Below are 16,734 nucleotides of genomic sequence, written 5' to 3'. Positions count from 1 at the left end.
GATTAACCAAATGAGCCATGGCGCCAGCCCCTGGCCCTTCTTCTAAGTCTGTTCTGATGCCACCTTCTCAGTGTACCTTCCCTGGCCACCCTATTTTAACCTGGCATCGATCCACACCCTCATGGTCTGCTTTGTTTTCCTCTGATAACATAGCATGGATTTTCCTAATTGATTGTATTATCTCACCCTTCCCCAGGCCCCAACTGAAGTACAACCCTCTGATGACACAGGTTTCTGTCTGCTTTGCTTGCTGCTGTGTCCCCTGCACCTAGAACAGCACCTGGCACGCAGCAGGTGTGCCCTACATCTGTTGAGTACATCATGAGGCAATGGACATTTCCGAGGGCTGGGTAATGGGAGTGAGGGGTGGTAACTGGGCCTGCCCTGCACATCTGGTAGGTATGGCTTAAGCTGCTCAGTTTCCAAGCCCCTGCACCCTTGGCTCCCATGGATATCTCAAGTCCCTGTGTCAGAGTTCAATCACAGGTGTCCTCATGGCCTTGGCACTGGAAGGCAGTGTCCTTTCATCTTTGCATCCCCTGCAGAGCAAGTACCCTTGGATGCTTGTTAAACAGCATGGACCACCCCCTCACCACTCTGTCACCATGGGCTGCATTCTCTGTGAGTAATTTGGCAACACAGGTGTTAGAAACTGAGATACAAGGAGTTCCTTGTTCACAGGCCTTGGCTTCTGCCTCCTGGAACCCACCAGTGGGTAAGGAGGAGAACAGAGCTGGGATCCTCCACCAGCATTGCTGCTGCTTTTCCTGCTTCCCCTGGGATCCTGGCCTGTCTAGTCACTGAGTTACCCAAGACTCCCTGGCATGCACAATGCACATCACTCTTGAGAAATGCTGGTCTTCATCCCACCCACCTGAGACTTCCTGGTTCCCTTCTCTATAGAGGAGATAAGGGTTGGGTGATAGCAGAATGAGCAGGAGCAAACCATGATGGAAAAGACTGGGCACTGACCTTCCCAGAATGGGCCTAGGTGAGAGGGATTCCTCCGGGCTGGGGATGGGAGGTGTCTCTCAGCCTTTGTGGGGCCTTAGCAGGGCTCCAAGGCACTCTGAAGGATCGCTGGCACAGCCTCCTCTGCACCTGTTACCTGCGGCAGAGGAAGCCTTTGATCTCTAGGAGCCTTCAGCTGAAAGGTGGCTTGAGTGAGGGCTGGGAGGTCCAGTCTTTGACTGAGCAGGTGCGGCCCATTCCTCTGAGAAGCTGCAGTGATGTTTGGGGAGGGCAAGTGATGGAGGTCTCTCATGCCATAAGAGGTGGTTTGCTGGGGCATTCCTATTGCCGAGATTGCCTTTTTGACAGAATTGAAGAAACACTTGCAGTCACAATAAATGGCTTCCTGTTATCCCCAAAGGGCCCTCAGCCCTCCTGTACACCAGGGTTCAGAGAATTCCAGCTCTGGGGCAGGTGCTTATGATGGAGCTCACAGAGCAGGTGGAAGTGAGCAGAGGAGGCGCACACCTTACAGAACGTGAGATGGAGCTTTCCCTGCCTATTTCCCACCTGACACAGGAGGGTGAAGCCTTGGGTGACCCTGTGCTGAGTCAGATCTCAGGGGACTTTCCTTGTGTTGACAGCCTCTCCACCGCTGAGCCGGGCAGCATAAGCCAGGGAGCTGAGCTAATGGAAAATAGCACACTTGACAAGACTTTGTAAACCTCCAGGCTTTCTACAGTCCAAGTGCCAAGGAATCTCTGACTCTGAGAAAGGAAAGAGGGTAGAAGTCAGGCGATGTATTGGACCTTAATTATTGGGGAGCTGCGTTTTGTCACGTCTTTTTCCTGAATTACCACTACTAGTGAGGAGATACTTCTACAGCATTGAGCACTCAAGAGAATCAGATTCCAGGCCACCTCTTCACATTCTCAAAATGCGATCAGTCTCATTTAACTTTGAGGATCCTTATAAGCTATAAGTTCAATATTTTGGAGTTCAGAAGAAAGAGCCAAGGTCAACTCAAGATTGCCCAGGGAAACTGCTAGCCTACCGAGTTTGCTTCTGCCCAAGAACCCCAGTATTCTGGATGGGAGAGAGATGTTAGGAAGAGAAAAATCTGGTAATTCTCCACCAGATACCATTTTTCCTCAATCTTTTAGAACCTCAAGAAAGGATCCTGACAGCATCAGTTGCAACCTATTTCTCTCTGTCTTTCCTTAGTAATTGATTTCCATCATCCTCAATGTAGATATCACTAGAGTGAAGAATTGCTACACTGGAGACTTGGCTGTTGGACGGAGATAAAGACAATTTCTACAATTTGAGGATAGATTTTGTGCCTTGGTCAGGTTAGAGACCTGAATTTATGCTGTGGAAACTATAATCTTGATTTTTAGCATCTGCCTTATCCTTTATGTTCTGTTTATCATCTGTCTCGGTTCATGCTGTTTTTATCCCTGAAAATGGGACTCACCAATTTCCTTCATCTGGAACCTAGGTTTTCAAAGATATTTTTGCCTTTTGGGTGGCTTTAACTCACTTCCCTTGGAATCTCGATGAAACCTTAAAGGCAGAGAATGGACACTTTTGAATATCCCCCAAGTTGGGGGGATGGGCGAGAGGGCTACTCGCCTGTCCCTGTGTTCTAAAGTCTGTGTTGGTCACAGAGCAGGCAACATTGGCGGCTGTGTGAAAGTGTACTTTCACTTTTATAGCGGGTTTATTTTTTTCTTTTCCTTTTTTTTTTGGATAAGAATGTTCCCATGCCTTAAACTTATGAGTAAGGATAAGAATGTTCCCTTTGTAGAAGCACAGGGATTAGGCAGCTGGATTTCAGATCCTTTCAGAAAGTAGAGTATGCCTTTCCTCTTAACAGTTTTCATCTCGTAAGCACAAATGCAGTCTTACCAGTTTAGACTGTTGGACTCAGTACCAGCTGCCTTTCAAGCCAACGTGACACTCGCTGCTCAGAGATAACAAAGAGGAGGCAAGCCTGGCACAGGATGGCAAACCCCCTGGCTTCCGACCCGTGGAACTCCTTCCCTCCATACCTGAGCTCTGAGACTCATGACAAGGGCCATGCCTCAGTGCCTCCACAGTCTGTTTAGTGCACTTACACAAGTGTGTTCCGAGGACACCTACATTCGAATCCATTTGAATCAGATGGACTAGTTTATAGACAGAAAATATATACTGTATTAATTTTTCCAACTTGGTGTAAGAGTTGCTTTGGGGGTTGTGTGCAATGATATATTATAAAAACAAATCCTTTTAATTGTATTTATTTACTTAATGAATCATATTAGATAAGCGAGGCTTTGAGACAGCCTGCAGTTACCCCAAAGCCTCCGTTTTTCACTGAGTCTTATGATGTATAATGTAATTTCTCATGTGGTCTTATCTTATGTTTGCAGGCAACTTGCCAAGCTTCTTGCACTTAGTAAGAGGCAATGCTGGACCTCAGTTTTAAATCTCCCAGCTTCATGTCCTATGGTCTCTACAGGTGCATTAAGAAAGCTATATGTGGCTGGCCTCCGAGGCCCACTAGGCTAATCCTCTGCCTGCGACACCAGCACCCTGGGTTCTAGTCCCGGTTGGGGTGCTGGATTCTGTCCTGGTTGCTCCTCTTCCAGTCCAGCTCTCTGCTATGGCCTGGGAGTGCCGTGGAGGATGGCCCAAGTGCTTGGGCCCTGCACCCACATGGGAGACCAAGAGGAAGCACCTGGCTTCTGACTTTGGATCGGTGCAGTGCACCTGCCGTAGTGTCCATTTATGGGGGTGAACCAACAGAAGGAAGACCTTTCTCTCTGTTTCTCTCTCTCTCACTGTCTAACTCTGCCTGTCCAAAAAAAAAAAAAAAGTTGTATGTTGGATTCAGAAGAGTCATGTTGGGATCCTCGTTGTGGCACCCCACAGCCATGTCGCCTTGGGAAAGTCACCTCATAGTTCACAGCCATACAAAAGGAGTCTTTGGTGGTTGCCATAAGACAATATAATTGATTTTTCTTTGGAATAGATAAGGTTTAGATCTGAAGGCTTCAGCAGGAGATGATGCTCATTAACACAGATATTAGAGTGTGTGTAAGAGGCCAAAGTGATTACATTAGCTTTAGTAATAAATGTAATTGACAGCTGCTTCTAGTTGGTGTCTAGACATAAAATCACCTGGAAGCAGCTCTCCAGCTCTGTTGGTTTCCCCTGCCTGTTCTTTTCTTCCCTTCCCCTAGTACCTTCTACTGCCTATGATATGCAATTTCCTTACTTACTATGTCATTTAGCTCTCCTCTCAATATAATGGAAGTTCCATGAGGGTTGGATTTGTGTCTCTTTGGTTTGCCTGGGGATTCCTAGCATCTACAATAGTTGGGCACATGGTGTCTGCTGCAATAAGGAATGCACTAGCTTTGCAGATCACACCAGTGGTCTCCTTTAGTTAGCAGGGAGAAGGGATGTGGAGCATGCAAGGCATCGAGGGATTTGCAAAGGCAGCCTGGGACTTTCTACAAGGCAAGGAATGATAGTCTGACTCCTGTTCCCCATGCTTTGAAGTTGGGATAGCCATTAGGCCCTGGAAGAGGTGTAGGCCTGGGCTCCAAGCCCAGGAAAAGTGGTGAGGACACTGATTTTGGGGGGTGGCATTTAGGCTGTTGGACTGAGTACATTGAGGTTGCAGGCCCCTTGGCATCATTGTGCTTTGAGAACAGTGATTGGGCACAGCATCAGGTCTAGAGTTGTGTAGCAAGGTGACAGCTTGTGTCTTGGGCATCCTAGCAGCATGTGGCTGCCATCTCCCTTCAGGCAGCAGCCAGTGAAGGCAGGAGCAGTTAGTATTCTGTCTTTTCTGGGGCTGGCTCTGTGGTGCAGTGGGTTAAAGCCCTGGCCTGAAGCGCTGGCATCCCGTATGGGTGCCGGTTCTAATCCCAGCTGCGCCTTTTCCAATCCAGCTTTCTGTTGTGGCCTGGGAAAGCAGTAGAAGGTGGTCCAAGTGCTTGGGCCCCTGCACCCACGTGGGAGATCCAGAAGAAGCTCCTGGCTCCTGGCTTCGGATTGGCTCAGCTCCGGCCATTGCAGCCATCTGGGGAGTGAACCAGTAGATGGAAGACCTCTCTCTCTGTTTCTACCTCTCTCTGTAATTCTGTCTTTCAAATAAAATAAATCTTTTAAAAAAATCTGTCCTTTCTGCTTGATGTCTTGACCCTTAGTAGAAGACTCAGGGTTTTGAGAAATTAGGGGCAGTGCACTCAGGAAACCTTAGGAAGGGGTTAGTGTGCTTCCTGCTAACAGGATGCAAGAGGGTTCAAGTAACCAACTTGAAAAAACAAACAATGTGACTGTGCTTGCAGCCCAAGTTGCCTGCATGGGCTATTGCATTTCTTAGTGCAGCTAACAATAAATAAATAGCTTTGTTTGCTTACCCAGTCTTTGCTCACCCAGTGTCTTTTTAACATATATGGCGGTTTGGTTTCTTAAAAGTCAAACACATGTTCCATTTTCCAAATCATTACAGTTTAACACGGAACTCTACAGTTTTTTAAGTGAGAAAGATATGTCACTTATAATTTCTGTTTGCCTCAGCTGTCACTATGTTCCACCAATCCTCATTCAGACATTTGAGCTGTCTTTACACACACGGCCTGCAGCGTGAAATTGCCAGCTCGCTGTTTCCTAAAATGAATGAACTGGGAAAAAGTGCCGAGTGTCCTTGCACGGCCAGACCCTGCTTTCCAGGAGAGAAAGGAAATGCGCCTCTCAAGCTGCTTCCAACGGTTAGGCCCGTGCTGCTCGACGGGCTCAGTGGTGGTAGGGTGTTGTGTTTCAAGGTGCATCTGCTCCTACCATTATGTGCATGAGGTGGTTCTTGTTTCAAATGCCTTTTTCTGGAAGTGAGATAATTTATCATCCCATAGTTCAGTACCTGGGTTGCCTTCTTACTATTTTTTTTCATTTACTTGAATATATGTATACACACACACACACACGTGTATATATATATATACACACACATATATATACACACACACAGATGTGTATATATATATATATATATAGAGAGAGAGAGAGAGAGAGAGAGAGAATCTTTTATTCGCTGGTTCATCCCTCAAGTGCCCCCAATAGCCAAGGCTGTGCCAGTTAAAGCCAGGACCCTGGAACTCCATCCGGGTCTTCCATTTGAATGGCAGGGGCCCAAGCACTTGAGGCATCATCCACTGCTTCCCAGGATGGATTAGCAGGAAGTTAGAGTAGAAGTAAAACAGCCAGCCTCAACCCAGTGCTCTGATATGGAATGCAGGTGACTCAAACAGGAGATCAACCCATGGCACCAGGACATCTACCCCTTGCTCTCTCAACTGGTGAAAAACAGCAATGGCAGATTTCAATAAAAGGACCAATAGAGGGGGGGGGGGAGAGAGAGAGAGAGAGAGAGAGAGAAGCTGTTATCTGGATGACACCAAGCACTTACCAGCTAGGCACTGGCTTCCAAACTAGCCAGGAAGAAGCAGGTGCAGGAGGTGGGAGAGGGAGAAGAGGGTTCTGATAGGCTGAGGCCAACAGAGCCAGGAACTCTCACTTTCTTCCCACCTTCAGGAACTTCCAAGAATCTGAATAGGTGTCAAGATCTCCCTCCCTCCCAACCCAACAATCCCACTCCAGCTTAGATGAGGTCTGATCACTTAAAGACGTATCTCCCAGGGAGAGAAGGTGACATCCAAGAAATTTAACTGCCTTCAGGAACTCAGACTTCCAAAATTCACCTCATGTGGTCAGATCTTAGACTGCAAATGCTAAGCTACAGGAAAATCATTTAGCAAAAGCAAAGCAGACACTGGTTAAGGACATCTAAGAAAGGAAGGGTTGTGGGCCGGCGCCGCGGCTCACTAGGCTAATCCTCCGCCTAGCGGCGCCGGCACACCAGATTCTAGTCCCAGTCGGGGCGCTGGATTCTGTCCCAGTTGCCCCTCTTCCAGGCCAGCCCTCTGCTGTGGCCAGGGAGTGCAGTGGAGGATGGCCCAGGTGCTTGGGCCCTGCACCCCATGGGAGACCAGGAAAAGCACTTGGCTCCTGGCTCCTGCCATTGGATCAGCGCGGTGCGCCGGCCGCGGCGGCCATTGGAGGGTGAACCAACGACAAAAGGAAGACCTTTCTCTCTGTCTCTCTCTCTCACTGTCCACTCTGCCTGTCAAAAAAAAAAAAAAAAAGGAAGGGTTGTGTGGAAGGGATGAAAGGCAAGGTTTCTCTTCTACATTTCTAGAATGTTCTTCTTCTCCCACTTTCACGATACCAAGTCACAGACTAGGGTGGTGCTATGGTGTACTGTTTGTGTTGCCACCAAATTTCATGTGTTGAAATCCTGACCCTCAAGGTGAGGCTACTGGGAACTGGGAGTTTTGGGAGGGGATTTGCTCATGAGACTGGATCCCTTAAGAATGGGATTATCTGTCCTTCCACCACAGCGGGGCACAGTGAAAAAGCTGTCCATGAACCAGCAAGCAGGCCCATACCAGACCACGACTGTGCTGACACGTTGATTTCGAACTTTCAGCCTCCAGAACTGGGAGACATAAATTTCCTTTGTGTGTAGGCCACACAATGTTCTGTTGCAATAGTCCCAGAGCACTAAATCAGACAGCAATTCTCTGGGGAGAAACCCTGGATCCGTTTCTTTTCACTATGCTTGTCTCTCATCTTAGACTTGCATTCTGTATCACATTGACTGCTGCATCCTGCCTGACCTTCCAGACCTCTCCTAGCTGGATGGGATTCATGCATCTGCCCCCTGTGTGTTCCAGAGCTTGCCTGCTCCTAGAGCCGTCCTCAGGTTTTGTGGAAAACCAGGCACTGGTGTCCAGTGTGTGGTACAGCAGGTTCAGCTTCCCCTTGTGATGCCTGCATCCCATACCGGAGCGCCGGTTTGAGTCCTGGTTTTTCTGCTTCCCCTTGCCTGGGAAGGCAGTGGAAGACAGTCCAAGTACTTGGGCCCTGCCACCCACACAGGAGACTGGATGGAGGGAGACCTGGATGGGGTTCTCAGCTCCTGACTTCATCCTGCCCCAGACCTAGCTGTTCTGGCCATTTGGGGAGTGAACCAGAATATAGAAGATTCATTCTCTCTCTCTCTCTCTCTCTCTCTCTCTCCATCTTCCTCCTTCCCTCCCTCCCTCCCTCCTTGTAGCTCTTCCTTTCACATAAATAAACACATCTTAAAAAAAAAAATCTCCTGTCTTACAAAAACCAATCAACCAACCACGCACTGCATCATTCAGGACCAAATTAAAAAGAAAACATCTCTCGTTGTCGAATACATACTGTATTTAACTTTTTTAATCCCAGAGAAGTAAAATGCAACATCTGTTCGAGTTTATGTAACATCCAAAGACTGACGACTCAGAATTTCCTAATTAAAGTCATTTTTAAGGCACTCTGCAGAGCCAGCTTTCGTCTCTTCCTTTGTTGGGTTTTTCTCCAAACTGCAGCAGAATACCTGGTTTCTCTTTCTTCAGAGTGATGCACACATGCTCATGCTCCCAGTCTGCTCTTCTGCCCTTGACGACATGGAAAAACAGCACAACTCCCAGGGAAAAACAGCAAAGGAAGGGCGTACCTTGGGAGCGGGGAGGGGGAGCAGAGAGGACACGTACAAGTAAAGTAACTGGCACGGGACGAGCAGAAAAGAGAAGATGGCAAAGGGAAATGGGACAGGGCTGGGGTGGGCCAGGTGGCTGGTGGCTGGTGGAAAAATAGGCTACATTCCCAAAGAGGTTTAAATTAATTTAATGTTTTTTTTTTTTCTTTTCTACTTTTAAAGACAGAGCCAATGTGAAGGCGGTGTCTCAGAATGATGGGATTTGCACACGAAGTGTGCTTGTGCTCATGCACTTCTGAAGGGCTGATCTGAGAGAGAGGCATGATTGAGGGCGGGGCTCCAAAATGCCCTCCTGTTAAAAAAAAATGATCTCCCTGACTGGCCCACTTCTGTGCCTGAAATTCCCACCTCTCAGCCAGTCCTTCCAATTAAGGCATTATCTATAGCCCCTGTGGAAATGTCAATGACACCCAGGAAGGAGGAACACTCTACTCTTTAGCACCCACTGACTGATCTGTCACCTATCAGAGAGTAGGACCCTGAGAGATGGGACATGGGGCAGGGACGCGTAGATGCATGGAGAAAAGGGGGCCTGGCCATGTGCAACGCTGCAGGGGGAATGGGTGGCAGCCGAGTGGTATGTGTGTGTGTGTGCGTGTGTGTGGTCACAGGTGGCTCAGGAACTTGCTTAGAGGAAGGAGATGGGCAAGCAGAACGAGCTCTCCCCCCATCACAGGGCTCCCCAGGCCACATACACTACCACATTCTGCATATCCGCCTCACACGGAATTCACTGGGGCTCAGGAGTGCGGCGCAGTGGAAGTCCACTGACAGACAGTGAGAGTCCTCTGTCGTTTTCATGTAAAATGGAATGATGTGTAAAGTAAAATCTGGCATCCCTGCAGATCCAGATGGCTTGTATGCTGACAGTGAATGCACACACACACACACACACACACACTCAGGCACAGAGATCCCACCCATGTGAAGGGGGAGGCATCCATCCTGGTCATCCAGGACTTGGATGCACAGTGGCCAGGTTGCTGGGGGAAGGCTTGGCTTGGGGACAAAATGACCCCTTCCTCCATCATCAGCAGCACTTAGTTAATTCAGGTGGCTCTGCAGACATAGTCACACCTTGGGTTACAGGGCCTTACTATCTATCAAGCTTGGGACTTGGAGACAGGAATGTCACCAAAGTGGCCTATAAATGTTTGGAATTTAGGAGCTGGGGGAGGTGCAGGGGATATGCAGGGGGAAAGGGAGGCTGCAGGGGGTGGGTTTCTGCTCCTAGAAAAGCAGCATATTGTCTAGGAGTAGCCCCCAGGTTGTGTGTAGACAGCAGCCTTAGGGTACACAGCAGCCTCTTGGGACCCGGCCCCTTTGCAGGGATCTGCCCAGGTTGGTTGAGCCCATGGAAGGTGTAGTGAGGAAGGAAGGGCTGAGGAATGGGAAGAGGACTCCAGAGGAAGTTTGGGAACCCAAGGAGGAAGAGCTGGGAGGTGGAGAGGGAAGACAGAGAGGACAGTCACTAAGGTTCTTCTCAACCTGATTTTCACGTCAGAATCATCTGAGCAACTTCAAAAACACCAGTGCCCAGGCTCCACCCTTACAGACTGTGCTGTAATGGATCAGGGGAGGGGACCAGGCATGCGTATGTTTTTTAGGCCCCTCAGATGATCCCCATGTACATCTGGTATTAGGAATACTGTACCACAGCAGAATAAGTTGAGTTCTGAATGGTCAGGCTGGAGCTGCTGGCCAGTCCCCAGCCCAGTACACAAAGGAGAGCTGGGAGCACCCCCGGACTTGAAGACCAGGGCAAGGGCAGGCTGGGGAGGATGCCGAGCACTCTGACCAGTCAGGAGGCCTCTGCTGTTGGTGCGGGTTTACGTCCTCACTAGCTGGTGGTTACTTATCCCACTTCAAGTTGAAGACCTGGCTGGGGTGGAGGTGTTGGGCACGGGGAGAGTTTTTCCCCCTCTTTTCTGTGACTTCAGAGAAGAATCATTCGCTGTGCTCTCAACAAGACAAATTCTGGGGCTGATGCTTCAAAGACAGAGGTGGGTTTTCTACTCTATAATAAATACATAGTTCATAAATAAATAAATCCATAAGCAAGACAATAAATAACCAATAAATAAAAGAACACATCCCATTTTTGCCCTCAGGGTGGTTCTTCCCTCACCCCACTTCTCCTGGTGACATATGTTTTGCCCTTGGTCACCAGAAAGCACCCAGCCTGGCCATGGTAGGGAAACAAGAGGTGACTTTGGCCTTGGCTCTCCAAGGATTGGAGATCTTCACGGAATCTCAAGAGTGACACGGGCCACCCATGTGGAGAAGAGAGGAGGAGGGGACATAGATATGCCTTCAGTTCTACACCCAAAAGTGTATAGGGAGGGAAGGCAGGGTTTGAGTATTTGAAGTTCAGACTGGCCAGCTCTTCATCTATTTGGAGGGTCGGGGATGGACTTGAGATCTGGATGAACCCAATCTCTCCATACACAAAATGCTACAGCAGGCACAACTCCCACTTCAACCCAGCTCCCTATGAGCCAACCAGCCAGCCCAGTCGGCCCATCCATGGCGAGTGCCACGTGGCACACAGTGGGGAGAGGAGGGATCTGCTCGTGGAAGGGAGGGTGGTGAGGAGACAGGCAGGATGGCACTCGTTTTAATGGAAAACCAGCTGTCCAGGCCTTCAGCTACTGGAGCCACCAGCCATTGCTCATTTCCTTCTCCTCAGTCTCTGCCGTGTGGTTCTGCTTGCTGGACTTGCCTTGTCCTACCAGGACACCTGTATGTGGACATGGAAACATGTAAATAGAGTGGACATTGAAACAATGACCAAAGACATGCCATTCCTTAAGAAGCAGATGCTCAAAATAAGGGCTCCATAACTAGATGTCCAGGGGAAGATGACTCTGAAATTTTTTAAAGAATTTTGGATACTCATTTTCATACGCATTTCTCTATAGTCAGGGTCTATAACTTTCATACAGTTCCAGAAAAAGGTTAAAGAAAGTGATAGTGAGGAATTCTGAGTCAACTATATTCATAACCCATTAGCAAGGCACAGAAAGATCTAGAGAAATGGGTAGAAATAGCAGGCTCCCATAGCATTATTCCTTAGCATCTATATGAATGTAGAAAGAGATTTTCACAAATTGCTGACTGACCAGAACTCTACAGCTAACACTCCAATTATGTTAAAATTTATTCTTGAATATGCATCTAAGTATTCCACTCAATGCTGACAATCAATTTTTTTAAAAAATAAAACTTGTTGGGGCCAGCACCCTGGCACAGTGGGTTAAAGCCCTGGCCTGAAGCTCCGGCATCCCATATGGGTGCCGGTTCTAGTCCCCACTGCACCTCTTCCAATTCAGCTCTCTGCTATGGCCTGGGAAGGCAGTAGACCTTCCCTGGGTCCTGTACCCACATGGGGGACCCGGAAGAGGCTCCTGGCGTAGTTCAGGCCATTGCAGCCATCTGGGGAGGGAACCAGTGGATGGAAGACCTCTCTGTTTCTATGTCTGTCTGTAACTCTTTCAAAGAAATAAAATAAATCTTTAAAAAATAAAAATTGTTGCCACTATTTTTTGTGAGTACTTGCATATATTGCTTTATGTTCTACTTTTGCTCCTAAATAAGAAGTCAGTGAACTGAATTTCAAAAGTAATTTAAAGGGATGATGCTGTGGTTAGCTAAGCCTTTGCCTGCAGTGTTGGCATCCCATATAGGCATTGGTTTGTGTCCCAGCTGCTCTACTTCCAAACCAGCTCTCTGCTTATGACCTGGGAAAGCAGTGGGAGATGGCCCAAGTGCTTGGGCCCCTGCACCTGCATGGATCACCCAGAAGAAGCTCCTGGCTCCTGGCTTCGGATTGGTTCAGCTCTGGCCATTGCGGCCATCTGAGGAGTGAACCAGTGGATAGAAGACCTCTCTCTCTCCCTCTCCCTCTGTCTAAGTCTAACTGTACCTTTCAAATAAATACATAAAATCTTTTTTAAAAAAGTAACTTAAAATGTAGTTTTGAATGCAAGAAGGGAGTTAGCATGATGTGAAGCTAAGCACTGGGCATTCTCTGCTTTCGTGCCTGATCATTTTTCTATTTGGTATCCTTGGATTTTGATGGACTGAGTTTGCTTACAGAGATGTATTGCTATCATGACACAAGCTTTTTTTATAATTACAAATTAACACTGTTGCTTTTTCAGGTCTTATGCAGGGTTTCAGTTTTAGAAAGAAAATACATCTCAAATTGCTTATTTAAGTGGTCAAGTAACTTGCTCCAATTGTGAAGGTAGCTGACAGCATCATTCTACTAACCAGAACTTAATAGTCTAGAACATTCTAGAAACTGTTCACTCTGTGCTCTCTGCCATCAGTCAATGTCAGTTCCCCTTTCTGCAATGAGACTGGCTGCAACTGGTCAGAGGCACAGGATGCGCTAGGCTCGGCCAGCCCTTGATACCTTGTGTGGCACAGAGATAGCAGGAGCAGGGGTGGGAGTGGGGAGGTTGTGAGTGTGAGTGTGCAGAGGCCCTGAGACAACCTGCGTCTGACTGCTGCTTAGGGTCATCCTGGAGAGATATCAAGGTGACATCAGTGCTAAACTGACCTCATCATGACAACTGCTTTATATGATGATGATATTCACGACTGTATCATTTTATTATATTAATCCTCTTATGTCTGTTATATTACACAGGTGTCTGTGTTAGCATACTCTCTGTACAGAAGTACTTGAGTGGCATGGGTGAATTTTGTCTTTCCTCCAAGGCAAGGCACAAGGAGCTCAGAGCTCTCTGCTAATGTGTTCTCAGAGGCTGAAACACCTTGGAGGGGATGAACACGACCCTGGGAAGAGGCTTCCTTCAGATTTCACTGATGGAAAAGTGAGGGTCCCAAAAGCGGCTTACGTGAAACCTTTGTAAGAAATTCAGAGTCACTCTCAGGGCCACCGTGTGCCAATGGACATGGCATCTGACACAGAGCATGGACTTGGAAATGCCCACTTCTGTACTGAAGAGGAAAAGACAAAACCTTGTTTGGGCTGCAGACGGTTTGGAATCCAACTGAGTTTAAAGCTGTTTATTCTTCGGCAACAAATGTCCCCAAAAGGCATGTCCCTTTGATTGTGTGAGCAGTTTGCTGGTGCAGGTTGTTTTCCTGCTATTCCAAAAGATCCATGAAATTCTTTAGGTGAGGCAAATGAGTCTTTAGCGTCCTGCTGTGTGTGTGTGTGTGTGTGTGTGTGTGTGAATGCAGGTGCGCACAGAGTAAGTTGGGGTGGCCTCTCCATCTCTGTCCATCTGATATGCATGTGCAGAGTCCTTTCTTTTTTTCCTAATTAATTAGAAGTAATGGTTTTCCATAGTCTCTGGAACATGAGGGAGTGAAGTGGGAAGTAATTTAATTGGCTGTCTTGTTTTCAGAGCCCAGTTTAATGAAATAGTTCTCAGCCTGAAGTGCATGTATTATCTTTCCTGTTATTTTTCCAATTAACATTTCATTGGATCCCGTCTGTGTGGAATATTCTAATTGGCTTGAAGCATGGGGTGAAGGGAAGAGGGCAGATGGAGAGATAGCCAGCTGTTTCTTTCATCCCCAGGGCCTGTGAGCGCACTGCTGTGGCGGCAGGGTTTCCCTAGGGCCTTTCCTTGGAAGAGCTCAAAGTACTCAATGGCAGCCCTGTCACCTTTCCCATCCTCACAGAGCCCAGAGCCAGAAGAGGCCTGGGCCAGCCTCCCAACAGGCAGACTGGCTGATGCACTGGAGAGAGAGAGAGACAGAGAGACAGAGAACTCAGGGATCACTGTCCAAAGTTCTGGGTTTCCCTTCCTGGTGTGATCCTGGGGCGGGCTGGCAGGAGGGCCATGAGTGGCTCCCTTATGAGCATCATGTCTCTGCGGGTTGGGACTATGTGTAGCTAGGCACGCAGGACACATTCAGTATGAGCACTTGTTGAAAGAACCGGTGTTCAGAAGGATCTCACAATACGCTCCCTGCAGAAGCTTGTCTTGTAAAGAAAGCCATGAGTCAACAACGTGCATGAAGCAGGCACCAGGGACACAGCCAGAGAGCTGGCCAACAACTGGGGAGGCGCGTTTTCACAGGAGTATGGGAGTGCATGGCCAGTGTGTGCAAACCTGAGTGTGAGGTCTGGCCCAGACCTGGATGAAGCAAAGCCTCCCATCTGCCTTCCTGTCTCCTCTGTGCCCTCAAGAATGCTGGCTCTCCACCAACCCAACACCAGGCCCCAACTCAACCGTCTCACAATTCAAACACTTCACAGCACTGCCCGTGCTCCTCTCAATCCCCAGTGAGCTCTGTGTGGCACTGGGTCCTGCTCTGTGTCTCGGTGCTCTCCCCTCTCTGCTGTCATTCTAATGTCCATTTTCCCTCTCCTGGGCATTTCTGACCCAGCACTCAGCTTCTTTAGGGATCAACCCACTTTTTATGGGTTAGCTAAGGAAAGAAGCCTGTGCTAGGCTAAATGGCTCCCCATTTGTGCTGGCGATTGGAATTGGTTGAGTTCTCTTAGAGCCCACACCCAGGCTCCACTGGGAGAAAGGCACAGTTTGGGGGCACAGAGCCAGGGGGATCCTGCAAAGCATCTCGGAGGCAAATTGATTGACGGATCCATGTAGGACCATGGAAAACAGGGCAGGTACATAAAGAGGGGCTGTAACCAAACAAGCCTCCAGAAGGTGTGACAACCTGGGAGGTGCAGGATACCAGCACCTGCATGACCAAATCTACAATGCCACCTTCACATTGTGGGGGTCCCAGGAAGATCTGGGATGCCAGAAACTGTGAGGGGACAGATGGACCAGTAGAGGCTTATGGCGAAGTTTGAGCATGTGTCTTTTGTTTTGTTTTGATCTGTTTCTCTTGCCTGAGCCCATGAAAAGGAAAAGGTTGCTGTTCCTGGCTGGCCTGCTTAAATGAGGCAGATCATGGCTGAGATTCCCTAGGCCTGACAGTCAGCCTCCTCCCCTTTCCAGAAGGCCTTTCTGAATTGTAGCTACAAATTCTTCCCAGAGTTTCTTCTTGCAGGACTATGCAATGGTCTCCTTTCTCTGCCTGGCCGCAGGGTGCCTGGGGGTGGGCGTGGGGAGGGTACTCAGAGCCCACTCCTCTCCACAGAGGCCAGGCCCCACCTGGCAGGAAGGGTGGGCTTCTCTGACAGTTTTTGGGCTTCCAAGTAGGTGGGAATCTGCTGAGGGCAGAGTACTGTCAGGTGACACTTTAGACATTCTCGAGCGTTGTCAGACATCATCCCCATGGGCCTTCCTGACTATTGTCATGTTGGCTGGGTTATGTTAAGGTCTCCGTGGACAGAGGAGGAAACTGATGGCCAGAAATGTTAAGCCATTTCCTCCAGTCAGTGCAGCTTGCAAGTTGCACCCAGAGAATCTCAAGTCATGCTGAGGTCCCAGGCTCTGACCTCCTACCTCTGAGCACCCAAGTGTCCTTCCTGTCTAGTCTCAGGTGGAATAGGAGAGAAGCCAGCTGAAGGCACAGACTCTGAACCCACCTGAACCAAGACTCACCAGCAGGGCTCACTCTGTCAATGTGCATTCAGGGCTAAGTCTGCAGCCTTGCACAGACTCTCTTTCCTGGTCAGCCCTGCATGAGGAAGAGCACAGGATGGACAAGCAGAGGAGGGAGTGGATGTTGTGACAACAGGGTAAAGGCATGTATGCCGTCAGAAGACAAAACCTCAAGCACCACCAAATTACTGTGACCTTGGACTGGCCACTTGACCTCTGCTCTGAATTATTCATACGTAAAATGGGCCAACCTTCCAGGACTGTTGAGGATAAAATATGAGTCTGTGCTACATAAGTGGTAAAATACCACCCAAATGGCAGTTGTTATCAATAATTGTAATGCAGAAAGATCAGGCCCAAGCTAATGTCTCCCATCTTGAACAGAGGTGTTTTAAATTCTACACAAAGGAAAGTAAAAGCCATTTGCCTGCCATCACGTCAGAGGAACTGTTCAGGAAGACAAGGCTGGTGACAGGGTCCATCATGGGAGTGTACACGGCTGACCTGGGGGCAATATCACTCCATCTCCCCAAGTGCTTTCCTATAAAAGAGCTTGGAATTGACCATAACCTTGGCTGTCCTCTGGCCACCAAGCCTCTGCATCTCTTGGAGGCCTTCTGTGGGCAGTCATCC

General features: G+C 48.5%; 1 protein-coding gene across 1 annotated transcript in view; it reads right to left on the bottom strand.

Moving 5' to 3' along the window:
- Window positions 1-8,241: 8,241 nt before the first annotated feature.
- The window catches only part of FAM78B (family with sequence similarity 78 member B), a 99,590-nt gene continuing 91,097 nt past the window's right edge, over window positions 8,242-16,734 (bottom strand). Inside the window, exon 3 of the mRNA XM_002715822.5 lies at window positions 8,242-11,336. The gene's annotated coding sequence lies outside the window, so the exon portion shown is untranslated. The remainder of the gene's footprint in view (window positions 11,337-16,734) is intronic.

The sequence above is a fragment of the Oryctolagus cuniculus genome, chromosome 7, assembly GCF_964237555.1.
Source record: "Oryctolagus cuniculus chromosome 7, mOryCun1.1, whole genome shotgun sequence".
NCBI lineage: Eukaryota > Metazoa > Chordata > Mammalia > Lagomorpha > Leporidae > Oryctolagus > Oryctolagus cuniculus.
The sequence above is the reverse complement of the archived record's forward strand: the minus strand, read 5'-3'. Positions and strand labels throughout refer to the sequence as shown.